At 29.2% G+C, this 21,149-nt stretch overlaps 1 long non-coding RNA gene across 1 annotated transcript in view; it reads right to left on the reverse strand.

Annotated features, from left to right (window-relative positions):
- Positions 1-21,149, reverse strand: part of LOC142320342 (uncharacterized) — a 74,271-nt gene that overhangs the window by 47,173 nt on the left and 5,949 nt on the right. The window contains exon 2 of the long non-coding RNA XR_012755351.1: positions 1,074-1,311. This is a non-coding gene — a long non-coding RNA (uncharacterized LOC142320342). The remainder of the gene's footprint in view (positions 1-1,073; positions 1,312-21,149) is intronic.

Below are 21,149 nucleotides of genomic sequence, written 5' to 3' on the forward strand. Positions count from 1 at the left end.
TATATATATATATATACATACACGTAGGGGAAATTTTGTTCAACAAATTAAAGTTTTTAGATGTCTATTTGCAAAGTGTATAATAGTTAAACACACAATATTTCTCTTGTTCATTTCAACCATTAGGAATTTTCCATCATTTTATTCGATATTCGCCTATTTCATTGATTCTTTCAGAATAAGAATTTAGTATATGTTTGTAAAAAAATTCATAATAGCATTTTATCTACCAATTAATTTAATTTAAAACCTGTAAATTTCTTCTTCAGAAAATTACTGTGTATACTAATTATCACTCACGGAACACTTTTTTTATGACCCTGCCACTAAATACTCGTATGGTTACGCTTCCAACCACATTAGTATTTTCTTCTTTTTTTCACTTTATGTTTATTTTTATTTCAATTTATGTTTCTAAGCTAGTAAATTTTGATAATTTCTTTTTCATCAAGAAGATTTCTCCGCTGTTACTTTTTTTTTTGTTATTAATACTATTTTATATACTCTAGTAACTGTATAAAGAGTAATTCGACTTGGTTTTCTAGTGAAATTAACATTAGCTCCACAACAAAACTGAATAAGTAAAATTAAAATTAAAAAAAAATAAATTACAAAACTGAATTGTCGATCTGACTTAACTGGACGTTCTTGCAACTGCCAGAAATAATTTTATGTATTAGAAATATCTTCAACACTTTCTAAGAACAACGAAGATCAGGAATTGGTGACTTAAAAAATTACTCCCACTATAGTTTTATTTTTTCTGTTTTCGATTTTTTTTAACAATTATAACTGTATAGTTTTCAATTCTGTAATCAATTTGTGTTATTTTTACTGTAGATAAGATGTCTACGAGAAAGTAGGCTAATAAAAAATAAATTTGTTGAAAATCGTACTTACGGTTAAGTTAAAAAATTACTCCCACTATAGTTTTATTTTTTCTATTTTCGATTTTTTTAACTATTGTGTATACTTTTCAATTCTGTAATCAATTTGTGTTATTTTTACTGTAGATAAGATGTCTACGAGAAAGTAGGCTAATAAAAAATAAATTTGTTGAAAATCGTACTTACGGTTAAGTATATAACAACAAGGTTTTGATAACAACAAGATGATACGCAAAAGCAGAAGTTTAGTCTCAAACAGGATTTAGATTTAAAGCATGATTAAAAAGAAGTGTGAAATATCTAACGCGTTGTCGCTGAGATACAGATTGGAAATGAAGGGTAGACGTCAGATAAGGAAGGAAGAGATCATATTTTGATGGCTTGACGATAGAAAATTCCCTTTCATCTTGCCTCTCAATTCTTCCTGTTAAAAAAAAAAAAAAAATATAGTATCAACATTTTGAAACAGAAAGCTAAAAAAAAATCGTTATACATTTACCATTCCCTAACGTAATAGCAAAGAAATCATACTGCAAAATTGAATAAAAGACAGGTAAACATGTTTAGCCGGAGCAATTTCACAAACATAAAATCAAACAAAATGCGAGCGAAAAGGTTGAATTAAAGCAGAACTATTATTCAATCTGTTTATTAATTTCGTCACTTATGTATAATACATATTGTCGCGTGTTCACAGCTCGATCAGGATACTAAGGGATTGACTATTGAAAATGTTTATATAATTACAATTTATTAATTAAAGAACATAAGTAAAACAAGACAAGTCAATAATAATAATGACAATATTAATAATAATAATAATAAGTGACTGTAAAAATAACTCACAATAATAATTAGAATAATGACAATAATGAAAACAGTAAACAAAAATATTAAATATCAATAACAAATAATCGTAGTAATCACAACCACAATAGTAATGATGTTGATAATAATAATAATAAAAATAATAAACAGTGAGATTACATACAAAACAGAATTTAAAGTAATCGTCAGGATTTATTCAAAGGTAGATAAATAATGAAAATCAGAAGTCAGTCCCATTGACAAAAGACATTAGCATGACTGCTAATCTTAGCACTTTTACCACTAATATTATCAAAAATAGTACACTAGATAAGATAAGTATAAAGTACTTCAATTGCAAATATCTTTGTTCACAAATAAAACTACCCTAACAATTTATGAATGAAATTTACTACATTATCTCTTTCACTTTTAGTCTTATAGTAACTCACCGAACCATTTCTTGTTTTCGTGTACTGGAATTACTTGTGACGTCACCTTAATCGCGTCGAACTCGAATAATAACACTTCTATCGTAGCACTCTCGGAGACACATCCCGCAGAACTAATTTCAACTGGTCTTCCCCGGAATATTTATACCTCCTATCCTCTGTTGAGCGTAAGAACGATCGCCCGAGCCCTTTTAGTTTCCCATGCACTCCTGACCTAGATTTGGTAACTTTTCTCTTAGAACAACGTCTGTTTAGGTGTGTCAGTGGACAGTATTACAAAAGACATACTTTACTAATCTTAACTTCTCAAAACAACAACAACAAACCTTACTAAAATTATTTAACAAAAAAACCTTTACTAAGAGTGTTTCTTTTAGCTCCTTTCTGGATTCCTTCCATAATTATATTTTCTACTAGTTTCTTCTTAATTGGTAGGAATCCATTACCTAGGTCCGTTATACGGTCTTGTTACAATAAAATAATAAAATGAAAATAATTTGAAAAACAACAAAATATTACATAAAAAAAACAGCCACATAGAAGGAGTACCTTCCTGGTATTTGTCAGTCAATGAATCCATTATCCTAAATATTTCATTCATGATACCTAATATAGAAGATTTATTTTTTGGTACTGGTTAAACACCCGTAATCAATAACGATCGGTAGTTTCTAGTAATACTTCATATCAACTTTTATTCTATTTCAATTTTTTTTGTAGGGCTCAACTTGTTCTACGTATAAAACGAACGAGGAAAAAATAAATTAATAAAATTTGGAAATACAGTAACGATACCTGTTTGATAACACGTCAGTCTTCTCCATTCTGATTGGAATAGACATTAATTTGAAATTGAAACTTTTTTAAAAACAAATCGAACCAAATTGTATAATAAAAATTTGTAAAAACTTACTTCAAAATATTTTTAGTTATCCAGGACACCTGAAATTGTCTGCTATATCAGTTGAAATTATGCTTTCTGTTTTTTTTAAATAGGCAGACAAGTAATAAAAATGTGGTCGAAAAGTATGTATCTTGAATTATTTAATACACTAATGTAGTGTGTAGTTTTGTAGGTATGGTAAATATGATGATTAAATATTTTTCGAATTAAGTTTTACAAAATTCTTTTTATACAATTTACATTGTATATTAGAGTGTTGCTACAAAAGTTTAAATTTCAATGTCTAGTCGTGTAACATTTACAATATGGAAAGAAGACTGCCCACCAGTCCACCTGGATGATATTTTTATCCCCCGTGAAGTACTTTTATCATAAATAAGGTATCTAAGTTTGCATCTGGATCGTCATCTGACGTTAAAACATGATATGAGAGAAAAACGGAAGCACTGAATATAAAGTTTAAACAGATGTACTGGCATTGTAGAAGGTCTCGATTGTCGTCAAACAAACAGCTATTGTGCAATGAGCTTCTGAAACCGGTATTGACCTACAGTATCTAGCTTTGGGGAATAAGTAAACGCAGTGTTGAAATTATTCAGTAGTTTCATAATACTGAGTTTCATATTACTTAGGAGAGTAATAGAGGCGCCATTGTTTGCAAGGAACAGCAAGGTTACTAAATGTCTGGGATTGCCATACGTTCACGAGGAAAATCAACGATTTAGCTCGAGATATAAATTACGGCTTAACAATCATGAATACCATCTTTCTATGAACTTTCTGGATAACAACAAGGATATTAATCGAATGGAACGTCCCATGTCTTAGATATAGGAGATAATGAGCGATGGCTAATGTTGATGTTTCTTCCCTCAAGTATTGTTTTGTCTTTTGTCTCATTACTATATTTTAAAACTTCTTGATTATGTTTTGATGTGTTCTTTTCAAAGTATACTGCATTTTACTTTTTCTCACTGTGTTGTATTTTTCATGTATATAACGTATACCTTCGCTTTCATAGATTCTTTTTGAGGAGTTTCACTGGAAAATATCTCATTCAAGCTATCTAATTTACTTATACAGACTTTGGGAGAAATAAATCCCCGATTTGAAATGTAAATAAGATAGATATTACAACAGAATTATTAGAAGGTTAAATATATTCTGAAAAAAACAGTATTTGCCATCTAATTACATACCTTTTATTAATTTTTAAAAATTATGTCGTTCATATGCCGATTTTCACTATCTGTACAGATCTTTAACCTCTTCCTGAAATTGCGTATTACTTTTCTTGTCATTTCTAATGGTATTTCAGTGATTTCTTAATGGTTAGCAGCTTTCAAATGATCTTTTTTCTTGGTTTCTGTTTGAAGCTATCGGCCTTTAGATATCCCAGAGTAAAAAATTATAATCTACAAGATCGGGTGTCCGTGCATAAGGTGTTTCTAGTTGTGAAATAAGACGTCCGGAAAACATTTTTCTTGGAAAATTCATTGATTGCATTGCTGTGTGAGAAGTGGCCCCATCTAGTTGAAACCACAAATTTTCGGCTTGATTTCAGAGTTCTTTAAGTCTTGGTAGCAAGAAGCCCCGTAACATTTTTACATAACGTTCGGAAGTTACTGTAACTGATTGCCTTTCTTCCTCAAAAGAGTATGGCTGTGTTATTCCAAATTCGACAACCGTGCACCAAACTGTAACACGCTCAGAGTGCAGAGGACGCTCATAAAGTTGTGGGGGAGTTTTTTTTGTTAACGCAACCCAATAAATGAAAATGGTCTTCATCACTTGACAGCACAATCGAGTTCACTGGAAAATTTTCCAGACTAGCCTGGCAAAAAGCAGAACAACTAATCCAGTCACATTCATTTAGCTGCTGCATACCATCATTTTGCACGGATTAAACTGTAAGTCGGGGTGTAAAATTCTCCTTACAGTCCGATCAGAGATTTATATCGCAACAGCGTGTTTAAGAGCTGAGCGACATGGAGATTGTGTAACTGCCTTGTCTCACTGCTTCAATATTTTCGGGTATTCGAACGCTTGGTGGCCTACCTGGTGATTTCTTCTTCAAAGCTGAACCAGTAGCTCTGAACCAGTATTGGACACCCACATCTGCATTGCCTTCTTATCGGGTACAACGGCGTGACGACCTAGCCGAAAGTGTGAATGATATAATCGCTGCATGTTGATAACAGGATCACCATTTTTAAAATATGTTTCAGTAACGAAAGCGTGATGGCAAACTCCATACCATGGTTGTAACTGAAATGGTAAGATATCTGTTACAAAATGGCGTGCCGACAATACGCTCTGTACTATTAGCGCTCCACCAGCAGTGGTAGGAAGTTGGGGACTTATTTCTGCCGGACCTGTAGTTTTTGTGAATAAAACTTTGCACAACAAAATATGATTTATTTATTAATTGTGTTAATTTTAAGGTTTTGTGTGCATTACAACTTTCGTTTGTCATGAGAACGGGACATCTAAGCGGCCCACCCCTTCTTGACGAGGCTCTTCCAACCTTAGGCCCTCTACGAGCTAAGGCAACGGGACTCATATTTTGTTGTTGGCCCTGCAGCTCCGACCCCCAAGTGAACACCCGCGAGTGTTGCATAGAACATTTAGCCTCCGTTTGGCAGTTGTTCCGAAGGTGCCCCCCAGCTCCACAATTAAAGCATCGCCCCTTTCGTTTTAAGCTAAAATAATTTATCTTACTTTTAACATTTTTGTATGCATTTAAAAATAAAACACAATTTAGTAACATAGTAGTTTTTTATTTTTTTTTATTTTAAACAAAATTAGATAAATAAAGATAAAGTCGTTTTACAACGTATTTTATGATCTAATATATATTTTAAAAATATTCTGATTATTTACTTTACAGTGAATATAGTTTTAAATGATTTAAGTAGTTTTTTTAATTTGTGTAAAAATTCTATAAATTTGGATTGCAACGATCTATACTAATTATAAAATTACTCTGGGTAAAAAAAACCATAGAATTTGCATGTTACAAATTTTAAATCTTATATATGCAAATAATTAGATGAATAATAATAATAGTAATATAAAAGATAGCGGGATTTCCTGGCGGTATGTGAAGACGTTCTACGATTTTATACAAGGCTAAGATGAGTTTATTTTTATCTTTTTTCTTATTTCAGTCACTGTAACATGAGGTGAGATTCAATAATATAATATGAGCGAGATCACAAATCTAGATGATGTGTTAATTTGGTTCAATTTGATTGAAACATTTTTATAAATATTATTTATAATACTTTTAATGTATAAATGTGTGATGGTACCCATTCTTGCTCTCGTGTGTTTAAGTTGTTTTTTTACATGTTATTTTGTTTTTTAATTCTGTAAACGGTAATTTTTTAACCACTGAGCAAATTTTTATGCGGTTACTTTTTTTTCTTAATATCTGTAGAAGATATTTCAATGTAGTTATAAATTTAATGGTCGGTGAAGGGAATGGACCACCAGAAAAAAAAGAAAATGTTGATTCTTATTTCTCTTAGATTTATAAATAGGTGGTTTTTATTTGGGTATATGTAATTAAAATTTAAGTTTATCTAATCGTAATACTAATAATTTTTCATTTTACGAGTAATTTCAATTATTTTTATTAATATTATACTCTACTTGAACGGATTCAATAATTTATAAATTAAATAACTGCTTTGTATTCGGATGATATTTTTTTTAGATTTTCTATCTACGTATTTAAAAACTCTCATTTCCCTTATATAATTTGATTTGTTTATTATTTATATCGTAACCGTAATCTATAAATATCACGTTCGTTAACTGTTATCTTTGCTTCACTGAAGGATCTATTTTTCCTTTATTTCTAAATCAAATATTGGGATCTATTTTTGTTATTTTCTTCATTCGTTGTCGTGTTTGTTTTCTTCGTTCTCAAGTGTTATTTTGCGTCTATATTTATTGCACTTTCAGTATAACAAAGGAATCATAAAAAAGAGCTATATAGGTCTTAGTTATTTATTGTGTTTTATGAAGTTAACGATCATTCATTCATTGTACTAATGCTCTTTATTTTTGTATTTATTATTTAATTCTTTAAATATTTAATGTTGTTTTATCTTTAATCTGATGTTCAAAAGGAAATACATACATAACCTTTTTCTATTTTTGTTTTAATTGATTTTTATGATCAAAAACAAAATCTTTTAAATTGTTGATTGAATTAAAATAAATAGGATTTTAATCCAAATTATTTTATTTTTTCGGAATTATTTTCCTTCTTCTTTTCCTGTATCCAACATGTTCGTTTTCTTCTCTTATTTCGTTTATTCTTCTCATGGTTATAATAATTTCACGCATTGGCCGTATATACCGTGACTTAATAATAATAAAACACTTCATAAAAAATAAAAATATTGAAAAATAATATTAAATTTACAGCTTACATTGAACATATATTTAAAAAAAGGTAGGTTTTTAAATTAGAGTTCTGCTATTAAACTGCTAAATTAGATAAGCCAGTCCTGAGAGAGTTAAAGTAATGTTATTTGTCGGTTACCAATATAATGGTAATCAGAGAATTAAAATCCAGCTAAATAAAAGTTTATTTTTAACTTAACTTTTACTAATGTCCTCTAGATAAATGGAACAAATGTAAACAACAGGTTAACCATGACACCTATCGGAATACCAATTATTTGTTGGGTAAATTCAGTTATATAACTTTACAAATTTGCATATTTAATTGTATTGTAGTCTGGTGTTAGATGATTAATGCAGTGGCTTGTTGGACATTGTCAAACAAATGGACACCAAGCGGTTAACACGATATATTACGTTATAGTTGAGTTGTAAGTTGGAATCATTAAATATATAACAGAGATAAATATAAAGTAAGTAAAATACAATTTTCTTTTATGATACATCTTACGAATATGGATTTAATACTTCAATTAAAGTACTGGTAAAGTATCTGGTTACAAATTTAAACTACAGCAACAGATACGACCATTAATTAACTTTGTTTTTCCTCTTAAAGCAGGGGGAACTCTTTCGAGAGGCAATATCGGCCTCTTTTATTACAAGTGAACGTGCAATTTTATAATTTGGAATTGTTTTATTCCTATGGCATTTGTTTCCTATTTTAGGTAGATTTGTAAAAAAATCAGCTGAAGATATGATTCACTAAAAAGAAACGATAATTTAAATAAGCATTCATTATATTTATCGTAAAAATAGAATAAATTATTTTCTCCATCCAATTTTCCAGCTGCTACCGGGGCTGGGTGTGTATGTATATAGGCAAATGCAAATACTGCTTCCGGCTTGCCCAGGCCTCATGTAGCTGTAGTGTAAGTGTAAATGTACTGGTAAACATGTAGTCTGGAACATTAAGGTCAACTATTCCTGAGAAGTGTTGTTAATTGAAACCCAACCACCAAAGAACACCGTCATCCATAGTCTAGCATTCAAATCCATATAATACCAACTGCCTTTACAAGACTGGAACTTTAGAACTCTCAACTTCTGAAATCTACTGATTTTGCGATGACGACTTTTATCGCCAAACTAACCCGGCGGGTTAAAAGATAGAATAAATAAATAAAAAATAATAACAATAAATGATAGGTGTTGTAAAATAAAATTCTAATCTTTGTGTGACCATTAATACTTATTTATGCGGGTATATATGTGTATCTATACGATATAAATATTTGAAAAGTATCTGTGTGTAAGTATACAGTTTAAGTATGTGTATGTTCTTTTTTTTACGTCATTTGACTTGTAAATTTAATTTTTTTACAAACTATCTCTGAGAGTATATACTCAGAACGAAATTCATACATTTAATGTAAATATATTGTTTTCCATCTGTTCAAATGTTTTGTTTATGCGATTGGTTAAGAAATGCGTATTCTAATTAGTTGAAATTCGGTGTAATCGATTTTTCAAAACGAATCAATGTTGAATTATTACGACGAGTTCCGTGTCTCACCTGCTGTAACGTTTATAAAGAATGACTCTAGCAATGAAATTTCACGCGATCATAATAATCTTAATAACAACACTGCCGCACTAAAAAAAGTAGAATTTGAAACTGCAAAAATATTTTAAAGATAAACCATCGTTTATAGTACTAAAAGCTATCTTTAACAGTATATGTTTAACCATTCGTGTTGTAACATTTTAAAGTTTATGTTTATCAGGATACGTCAATCAATTTGATACCACATGTGTTTTTCCAACAAAAAATTAAACATTGCTGACGTGATTATTATTTTTAAATGGAAGGTTTTGTAGATAACTAGTCTGTTATTACTAAGCTATTCATGGGTATTATTAAAAGAAACAAAAATATTCATCGGTATTAATACATAATTAAATAAAAACCTGAATGTCCGTCGTAGTTATTTTGTTTTGTTAAGTCTGTATACAAGGATGATTGCTTAACACAAGATCCACTGCGCTGATATAATTGATATTTTACTTATTTCTTAAAATTTTCTGAAGCTGGATTTCTACATTAATTTCTTGTAGTAAATTTTAAACTGAGAGTAAATCTCAGTTTACAAGATTATTTGTGTTATAATAATTTGTTAAGACTAAATAAATCGATTGAGGTTTTAGGATAAAGTATGAATTTAGTTAAATATTTAATTTATTGAAATCGGTTGTTCACGCAAGGAATAAAAAATTAATTAATTTTTTTTTTGCTCAATAACAATTATAATTACAGTCGGCTCTCCTGCAGAGCCATAAATAAGTTTCCTGACCAAAGCGCGTGATAAGAAGGTCCTTACGGAACCCCCCAAAATAAAAAATACACAATAAACAGTTGCAAGCAAACTTAAAAGTCCAATATGAAATTTCAACCTCAGTCATAAATCACAAACCAATCATTTCACCACCATATAGTCCACAAAACAAACTTTAATAACAAATAAGAAAGAAAAAGAAAGAGAATTAACAAGAAATTAGATACGACACCACTAAACTTGACGGTGTTAGATTCCAAACCGTTACGCAGACCCTAAGTCGAGTACATGGGTTCGTTTCAATGGTCGGACGTCTCTGCTGTTATCGAATAGATTAATTGCAAAGTGTTTTACATGATTCTCAAGCCTCTGCAGGTATTTGACATTGCGCTGTTGTGCAATCTCACTAACCGATGGGAGCTCCAGATAATCGTGAATCTCATCATTCCGCGCGAACCACGAAGCTTCGGCAGTTACCCTCGCTACTTTGTTCTGAAATCGTTGTATAAATTCCACATTAGTAGTACTAGCCGTTCCCCACAATTCCACACCGTACGTCAAGACTGGGCGCAGGATAGTCATGTAAATTAAGATCTTGTTTGATAACGTGAGGCCTGAGTTCCTCCGTAGCAGCCAATGAAGTTTCCCTGTACCTTGCGTTTAGCTGTTTCCTATTATTAATTAAGTAAAATTATTTTTGTAAGTTGGCAAATGACTAATTGTTTTTTTTTAACGAGAGATATTTATATAGTTTAAAGTAATTTTTCCAAGTAAGTGATTAATTTAAAATGGCTTTGTTTTAAAGTTTAATTTAAATCTGTTCCAATCATCTATATTCTTTTGTTGTAAATTTCGTATGCTACAACGAATAAACAGCCTTAACAATTTATAAAAAATAATTGAGAATGAGTTTAATTTAACTGGACCTATTATTAAAGATTGGAATCTTAGCCGTAAATTTTTTCTTACTTGAAATATTTACTAGTAAAAATAAGTTTTAGTAAATCTGTCTCGCTTGCGGTGAATTTAAGAAACTGAAAAACTTTCTATTCTTTTGCTTTCTTAAAAAAAAATATTAACATAAAATACTTATTTTATGTTCAAAATTATTTATTTTATCTTCTTAAAATAAATAAAATATTTCTTTATTTTAAAAAAGCAAACGTTCAGAAAATTTTTCGGTTTTAGTTTTAGAGCTGCACATTTTTTAAAAATTAACTAAGGGTATATCATGAAGTTCTTACAGTGAAAGACATAGAGAGTATGTGCGTGCGTGCGTGCTGTGTGTTCGCGCGGGGGGGGGGGTGGCAGCGCGTGTGTGTATGTGATCTTTTTATATAAATGTGAAATCCTTAATATGTAGTAAAGATAGAAAACTACATAAGAAGGATAAACGTATGATATGAATTGATAAGATTAGCTTATTAAATACTTTATATTCAGTCAAATTCAACAATAGGTTTCTTGGAATAAAATTACATTTTAGTATTACGTAGTAATTTTGTGTTATGGTAACAGACAATTCTAGAAAGGTACGGTTTAAAGTTCAAAAAGTATCAAACAGAAGACCAGCCAGATGTTATATATTATGTTCTGGCTGACCTCCAATTTTGATTTTACGCCACAGCCCCTCCCAATCCCACCACCATCATCACCATCACGGCATCACATGCTCCCATTGGGGCCCCTTAAAAAACACCAAACTGAGTACCTGACTTGCTCACTGCCTTGCCGATATTACCATTATATTCTCTTCTATTATCGATTCCAAACAAAAACTGAATTGGATTCTCTGAATTATTGAAACACTAGTCATTTGGGAATATATACCTATCGATGTTATTATCTTCTTGTAAGATGCTAACTAGAATATGTTTAATAATTACTGTAATATAAAATAATTTACTTTAATATAAAATAATTTATTATATATTGTAAAAATTAACAAGCTATTGCGTAATTAGCAGATATAATACGAATTTGATTTATTTATAAAACAATAAATATAAGCAACGATTTAATGTTTTTTAATTATTTTTACATATCAGCTTCGTAAGGTATTATTACAGTAAGGTCTTGGAATTCGAGAATGTGTATAAATTTAGTTTCATATATCTGTAGGTAGCATAGGCCAGCTGTCGCCTCATAGTGTTGTGATCCGTATAAAATTTTAATTAACTATTAACTTTTTCATTTTGATCTCGAATATTCTTCTACATTTAATAATATATTTTTTCCAACACGTGCACTCTTTCTTCACTATTTATCAGTTTAGTTCAACTAATGTAGTGATTTCGATGCACTGTGACGGCGGACTAGATTAATTTTAAGCAGCCTGTTGTGCAAATAAGTTTTTTTAATAATTATTAATTAGGTATGATTGTTTTTATTAATATATTTATTATTTCGTAATTATTTCTTATTAGGTTCTTTTGTAATTATTTCAGGAAATTCTTGTCGATGTATGAAGTGTCTAAAAATTCTTTGTTTTTAACTTACGTAGATAGAATGTTTTCGTATGAAAGTAAATTTTAAGAAAAAAATTATTTTCTCCAGAGAAGAGCGAAGGCCGTGTCTTAAATTTCAAAAACCGTTTTCTACAAATTTATGATTTGAAATTGTACACGTTTCAATATTTTTCCTTTAAATACATTCGTAGAAACAGACTACTTCATGGTTCAAAAAGAAAAATAGTTTTTCCAAAGAATATTTGGAGCCTTGTTTGAATTTAATAAATAATAATTCTTTTTTTTTATTTGTTTCAGAAATGTTTTATTAAATTTCTTCAAAATGTTTGTTCAATGAGAGTTCGGACTCTTTAATTTTTTTATTAGATTATTTAGTGGAATCTTTCTAATTAATATTGTAACTAAGATTTCAGTCAGAATTTATGTAAATTCATCCTCTAAGCTAATTTAAAATAAGTTAACGATTTAGCAATTCATATATAATATTCGAGGAAAGAAAAACAGTAGAGGTCGAGAATTCTTATTTAGTTTTGTATCTGTTAAGTGTTATAAATAATCTTTAACAGATGTCTGACATATTTATCATAGTCACTCCTAAAAACATAAGCACCCTATACCAGGCTTACAAGTGAAAGCTAGGAGTGTATTGGTTTTCCATTGCCTTTTCCATTGAAACAATATAGTTTTATATATCAACATCTCAAGCCCGGTGAGATGTCGATGATATTTAATTCTACAAGAAAAATCTGTTCTCTATTTACAAAATGAAAATTTTTTATAGTCGAAGTACTGTAAGAGAAAGCAATTCTGTCTGATACTTTTTGTTTTTAGTGTTGAGTATGCGTCACAGTCAGAATAAATTCTAGGAGAGTGATGTAAAACAAAAATTAATTTAGTTCTTTCTATCGGGATATTGGAATAATTTCCGCCGTGATATAATACCTTGGTTGGTAGTAATTATCCTGTATATAAATCACTAATTCAACTAATAATAAATAAAGGCATTGTTTGCTTCATGTTTAAATATGATCCTTTAATGTTTAATGAATAGTATTATATTGTTATTTAATTTATGATTAAATGAATAGTGTACATGTTTACTGTATGAATGCTTAATTTAGACTGAACAATACAGAAATAGTTATATTGTTACGTTATTAATATAAAATAGCTGTTAACAAAACTAGCAGAATATAGATATATTCATTTATTTTACAGTGAGTAAAAAGAAGTATACAATTAATATATTTATTTACTTTCACAAAATAATAAGGAAAAGACAATACATGAGTCTGAACAAGGAAAACGATAAAAAATAAATACTACTTAGTCGGAAATTTACCTTTATTAAACATAAATATACGTTCAATAAACAATTTTTTTCCAAGCTACATACAGATGGAAATTCAATTTTATTAAACACGACTACTTTCATACCGTTGCACCTCTTTTGATTAACATTTTAATATTTTAACAGAGAGGATAAATTTTAAAATAAATTCTAGAAGACTAAGTTCTACTTCTACACCAATACACCGACGGTAGGCGCTAGAGTAGAAAAGTATATTTTTGATTTTAATATTTTCAGGAAATTGTGAAATTTATAGAATTATACATATAAAAAGGTCTATTAATTCAGAATAGAAGTTGAAACTAGTTTTAAAACTACTAATCGAAAGATCATTTAGAATGAATACATATGAATTCTAAACCAGTAAAAGAATATATAAATAAAGGAGGTTAAACTAAAATTGGTAATTACACCTGTTATTATATGTAATTTTTTTTAAAGGATGATGAGCAGTTACAATTTAACTACAAATCAACAATTATATTGTTCAAAAATAACCTTGACTAATCTTACTGTACTAACCGTCACGTCATTTACGTCGATATTAATTATTTAGTATTACCTTTCTCACAAATGGTTTCGGTATTGAAAATTTGTGTGCTTTTTATAAATTGCAAATATTATATTATTTAAATAATTTTAACAACAAAGTTTTATACAGCAAATATTGGTGCAGTTGAGTTACAATAAAATAAAACTTTCAAGTTTAAAGTTACAAAAAACGTCGAGCAGTTGAGTATATTTTTTTTTGGTGAAATTAAAACAAATTAATACGTAAAGAGAGAGTAAATACACAAGAATCACTTTTTAACCTTTTTTCGATAAGTGAACACAGTTGAAAATTTACGTGCTTACTGCGCACGTCCTTAATGTACAGGTTCAATACACGCAGAGTAGTTTTCACAAAACTTAAACATGAACTATAGAGCTCAAATATCTATTAGCATTAATATTCATAATTCAACTACTATTTTCAAATTTCAATTATTTGAATTACCACGATATTGCAATAAATATTTGTATAATTTGAAAAGACACAACTACGTGAATATCTCAAAGTTGATTATTTTTAATTGAAATTAAAGCTCTGTTATTCATATTCATCCTTAAAACTACAAATCCATTGGTGAATAAAAAGTAAAATATTAAGTATTTTCTTATTTTTTATTTCTAACTGTGTTAGAGATATAACACAGTTATATTGCAATTAAGCGATAATTGTGTCGCTTTATTTACAATTTAGCGACTTGTGTTCGCAGTTAGTAAAACATTTAGATATTTTAGAAGAACAATTTAGACAATTTGGAAAAATCCTTTAAGATGATGCAATTACAATTTGCATTTGGGGACTATAAATCATTATTATTAAAAAGATTTCTGACATTTTCATTAATTTTTCTTATCTTCTAATCTTTTAATCTTTATATAATACCATGTGGTATGTTTGTATTAAAATCTAAAATGTCTTACATCATCAGTTATATGCTTCACGTATCTTTACTCCCTAATCCTTGTTTTCCTTTACAGTTTTATCCTCTACACTTCCTTTTACGACCGACTGACTAACCCTGAACGTCTTTAAATATTCTCCTCCAATTTACTTTTACGAAAGTTTGTTGCAAAACTTTTTCTTCTCCAGTTATTTTTAAAACCTTATTAGTTTTTATTTTATCAACTAATATAATTTTTAACATTCTTTTATATAATCATGTTTTAAGGACTATTTTTTTTTATCTATATAAAAACTTTAAATGTCTGAATGAAGGGTTCAGTGTTACTGGCTAAGCATAACTATGGAAATTATTTTTGTTTTCATTACATTTATATATAATAAAACGAATTTAAATATAATAAAATTTATCAAAAATAAAAATGTTGTGATGATTTTCCAAATTCAGCCTACTTAAAACCACATATTTTTGGTTTAAAGGATGCAAGCAAAACTATTTTTAAAATTAATGATCGATTTGTTTTTTAATTTTATCAAAAATATTGATAGAATGTACAAACATTTTTCACCTAAGTTATCGAACATCTGTTTTCGCGTTTTATAAAACAGTGCGTACAGTTTATAACAATTTCATTTTGTTAAGGAAGAAAAACACAGCATCTCTCAGTTGATAAACAAAATTAAAAGAAACATGCTCTTCTGGGTTTATGATTAAAGTTTAACTTGAAAACCAAATAAGGATTTAACAACTCGGGTACTTGTTCAAATGCCACTTTATTACGATTGAATTGGTGTTAGTTTTAAAAGATTTCGCTACACTTATATCTACAACAAAGCCGGGAACAAGAAAATATGTATATAGTTTTTAATTCCATAAATGAATATAAAAGAATTTTGTCTCTTTTTATTATATTAAACCGTACTCTATATTAAAGTAAAAATTTCCTAATTTTTATCAGTAAATGTTTAAATACAGTAATAAATAAATTTTATAATAAAATTTAAAAATGAGATTGGTATTGACATTTTTTGTTTAGCTGCGTTTTTGTTTTTTGCTTTTTCTTTTCTGAATGCGAATTAACTGTTGGTAAACCACCATCATTAAATAATGATGTTTGCTAAATTATGAAAGGTGAATTTTCATCATGTTTGTGGTAACTATGTGCCACAAATTTATAAATATATCTATCTACAATCAGTTAGGTTATTTAATCTTTTTTCGAATTATGGATAAAATATTATACAGTTATACTAAACACAATTCACAAAAATTTAGAATTATCTTGTTTTATTGGTTATTTAAAATCTACTTAAAAACGGTGAAAATATTTTCAATAATGAATTTTATGTATTTAAAACAATTTTTTTATTTTGAGTTACAATGAAATAAAACTTTCAAGTTTGAAGTTACAAAAAACGTCGAGAAGTTGAGTATTTTTTTTTTTTTTTTGTGAAATTAAAACAAATTATACGTAAAGAGAGAGTAAATACACAAGAATAAATTCTATTAATAATTCTGTTTTTAATTGCCTCCTTTTACACCATTATATTTTAACAATCTATCCTATCAGTTTTTTTTTTTAATTTATAACATATTTCAATTCACCAATAGGTAAAAATTAAAACGAAATGAGGCTATGAAAAATTAATCTGGAAAAAACACCATACAACAGAGTGTGTAGTATAGAATTTCCGTTTCATGGCACGTTATTTCCGTAGATTAAGTAAGATTATATAAAAAATAAAACGAGCTAAATATTCAAGAAAATCCACCTCTAGAAAACAACTAATTCTTAGTTTGCCAATTCTTAAAAACTATTAAGCAAGAATTATGTATTCATTTTAAAAAAAGAAACAAACCAATGAATAATTTTGATTATTAATAGTTAATACGCGTTAAAACGACGACAAATAGTTTTAAAACATATTCTGAACTTCTAATGTAATGTAATGTAATAAATAATAATATCATAGAATCAACAATTTTTTTTTATTTTTGAATGAAAAAGATTCTGATTCCGTGATACTTTCTTTAAATGCCCAATAGTTACAGTTACATTATTTATTTTGCAAGACATTTTTTATTCTGAGATAAGTACAAAATAATATTTTTATTTCTTAAAAACGATTGTATAATAAATATTACATTACGTTTGATCTCTATCGTATCGAGTTGGATGCAAGATGAGAGATTCTTTGAACTTTTTCCCAAATCAAGAAATGAATTACGTAAAACAGAGATCAATGAAAATTATGCAATTTGATTGAAACTTCTTTTTTTATATTTATCAGTCTGTAGCTTTAAAACGGATTTTTAAAATTAAGAAACTCAGACTTAGAAAAAATTATGGGGATCTGAAAATGATATATTTAAAAATTTAAATCTGTCTTCATACAATTTGCCATCAATCAATAGACCAATACTTTCCTGCAAAACGCTAATATCTTTATTATCCAAGCATATTTTGTACATTTTATATACTCAATCATATTAATACACTCTTATAGTAATATTATTTTATTCCTGACATTCTCATCCTAAACTTCGTTCCATTAATTATCAAACATACAAACACAGTACGCTAAATTCTTTCTATTATAAGTTGCTTTTAAAAATTTCGTTTTTCTCCAATTCAATGTAAAGATTTTTCATTCTAATCCTAGAGTAAACGTTAGTCTTTTTAGCTTTCATGGCGTAATTTTTTTGGCTACCATCATGTGATCCATCTGCATAAAAATTCAACAATTTCATTCTAGTTGCTAAATAGTTGTGAAAACCAGCAAACTTTTATTTTTTTTTTAAATCACTAAAATTTATTTAAATTTTAGAAACCTTAAAAAAATATTATCAAGTGAAAAGAAAACCAAAATTACAATTTTCGTTCAAAATTGAACGTATAGATGAAATATTATAGATTGGCTAGTTACGACCGTTCAAATATCGAAATCTTTTCTTTCCATGTGAAAAAATATTAATAAATATCGTCATATCTCATGCTTTTGATTAAGCATTCTTTCGAGGTTGTTTTTTGTGTCATTTCGTAACGATTGTTAACATGAGATTTATTACGCTTCTCCCAAAACTATGGAGTTTCATCAGTTACATCATCCAGACAGATTAATTCTGCTAACCAACCAGGTTTGTCTAGTAGTGAACCCGTCTTCCCAAATCAGCTGATTTGAAAGTCGAGAGTTCCAGCGTTCAAGTCCTAGTAAAGGCAGTAAAGGGTTACTTTTATACGGACTTGAATACTAGATCGTGGATACAGGTGTTCTTTAGTGGTTGGGTTTCAATTAACCACACATCTCACGAATGGTCGAACTGAGACTGTACAAGACTATATTTCATTTACATTCATACATATCATTCTCTAAGGTAATACCTAAACGGTAATTACCGGAGGCTAAACAGAAAAAGAAAATATTAATTTTAGTGTTCTATAGTTAATATTAAATGTTAACTTACTCTTATCTAAATGGTGATATAGTCTTTAAAAAGAAATGATTCCATTACTTAAGTTCGTAAAATCATTATAGTTAAAATTATATAAAAAAAAAAATTGTAACATAATTCTAAAAATTTTGAAATGTATTCATTTTGTTTAAAATTTAAAATTCGTCCCTTGGAAGAGAAATCTCGAAATTATTTTTATTCCTAGTCTCAATTATTTTCTCAAAATGAAGTAAAATTTTAAAAGAATTTAAACGAATTCTACTCTATCCTAAGGTACTTTGATCTAAGTTACCATCAGTTACAATTAAAATAAACCATTAAACAAAAGATTTCAATATTTTTTTTCTATTTTACCAAAAAAAATTGAAAACAGTATAAAGTATAATCCTAAAAATGAAATAAATGTTAAAAAGTAGATACCATCCTAAAAACGCCTCATTAAGAAAAATATAAATAAATAGTTTGAGGTACGTTAAAATAGTTTTTTAAAATTAGAAAAAAATTAAATTTTATAGTGTGATAAGATGCTTTTTAAATTTTAAGTTTTGAAATTCAGTTTTTTTATAACCTAAAATCATATACAAATAAAATTTTATTAATTTCGATCAATAGTCTAAGACAGATTATCCAAGAGAAGTAATGAATCTTATTTTTCTCTAAAAGAAAATTTTTTAGAATGCGTGATTCGATTGTTACACACGAAATTTACTACGCTAAGCGAAACTAAATATACTCCAAAAACCGTGGAGTTTCATCAGTTACATCATCCAGACTTATATTATTTCTGCTGTTCTCTAATTTATAATAAAAAGTTAACTTACTCGCATATCTAAATGATGATATAACCCTTGAAAAGAATTGATTCCATTACTCAAGTTCGTTAAATCATTATAGTTAAAATTATATAAAAAAAAGCTTGTAACATAATTCCAGGAACATTTACTCGTAAGTTAGAAAAGCTGATTAAAACTAACAAGAAAGAGACGTTGAAACATTACGTGGAAAGTCTTTCCCCCTTCAGTTAGAGATGATCATTCGTTGCAGAACTATTTGCTGAACACCTAATCAAGATCATTCGGCCAAATGAGCTGAGGAAGCAGATGATAGAGAAATTTGTGACTTCTTGGATAGCCCAATTCCTCCAAGTCAACCTATAGAGCGTTTTACATGAGTCGCAAGAGAACGGGAAAGTAGGATGCTTAAACAAGGCTCCTGAGTTTGACTTAATAACCATAAGATGATGTTTATGTTACCATTTAACGTCATCAAACACATAATACGCCTTTTCAATGGCAACCTTCGGACGACGCATTTCCTATAGGAATCAAAGATGTCGCAAATAACGATGGTCCCAAAACCGGGAAAATCTGTAGTTGTATCTTCGAACAGATCTATCATTATTTTGTTGAATCTCTCGTAGATATTTGAGAGACTCTTCCTCGGACAAATTACGCCAATTTTACTAGAAGGAGTCGTTATTCCTGACCACCAATTTGGTTCGCGAGTGGGTATGCCAGTATTGAACAAATTAATAGAATTGTTGATGTCATCAGCAGTTATTTAGAAAGAAAGGAAAACTGCACGAAGGTTTTTTTGGATATACAACAAGCTTTCGATAAGGTATGGTTACCTGGTCTGGTACAAACTTAAGATAAGTCTGCCACAGCCATATTATTTGGTATTACGCAACTACCTTGTTAGACAGTTCTCACAGATTAAATATGGCCAAGAGTTGTCAGGCTTTTTTGGTATTACATCGGGGATTCCACAGGGATGGCCCGGTTTTTAATTCAGTCTACACTGCTGATATACCCAGTCCAGTAAATATCATTCATGCGTCCTTTTGCTGATGACACGGCAATTATGGCTGTTGAAGTTGACCCAACAGTAGCGTCGGAGAAACTGCAATTAAAGTTAGACCTTCTTAGTGAATGGCTAGCTAAATGGAAGATACATGATAACACTGCAAAGTCGAGTTCAATTCTGCAAAGTGTGATGTTTGCGATGGGGAAGGAAGTCTGCATATATGGAGTTCACTTCCCTCATTTGGAAAACGTACGATAGTGAAGACTTCATTTGTACAACCGCCTAACATTGAAAAATTACGTGACAGAAAAGTGAAAGCAATTAAATATCAAGCTTAGGCGGTTGATCTGGTTGCTAGGAACGAGATCCGTGTGATTAAATAACAAACTGTTGTTGTATAAGGCGTTTTAAAGTCAATATTGGCAAAGTGGAATTCAACTTTGTAGTACGATAAACAATAGCAATATTAACATCACTCAAAGGTTCCAGAACAAAGCACTGAGGAACATATCGGAGGAGCCATGGTTTGCGAAAAACAAGGAGCTCCACTATTACTTGGGGGATGCCATCTATCCATGAAGAAATTCACCGGATAAGCTCAATCAATGAGTGTATACTTAGCCTTAACACGTATGAAAACTATTTGGTTGTTAACTAGTTGGATAACCCGTGAGGAAGTGAGATGACTGAAAAGGTTGCATGTATTGAATCTTGAGACTGTTGTGCGGTAGATATTGTCCTTTCTTTGTTTTATCGACAGTTTAACTGTTGCATTGGTCTTTTAACCTTATTTACTCTGTTTTATTACTCATTGA

The sequence above is a fragment of the Lycorma delicatula genome, chromosome 2, assembly GCF_047948215.1.
Source record: "Lycorma delicatula isolate Av1 chromosome 2, ASM4794821v1, whole genome shotgun sequence".
In the NCBI taxonomy this organism is placed as follows: Eukaryota; Metazoa; Arthropoda; class Insecta; order Hemiptera; family Fulgoridae; genus Lycorma; species Lycorma delicatula.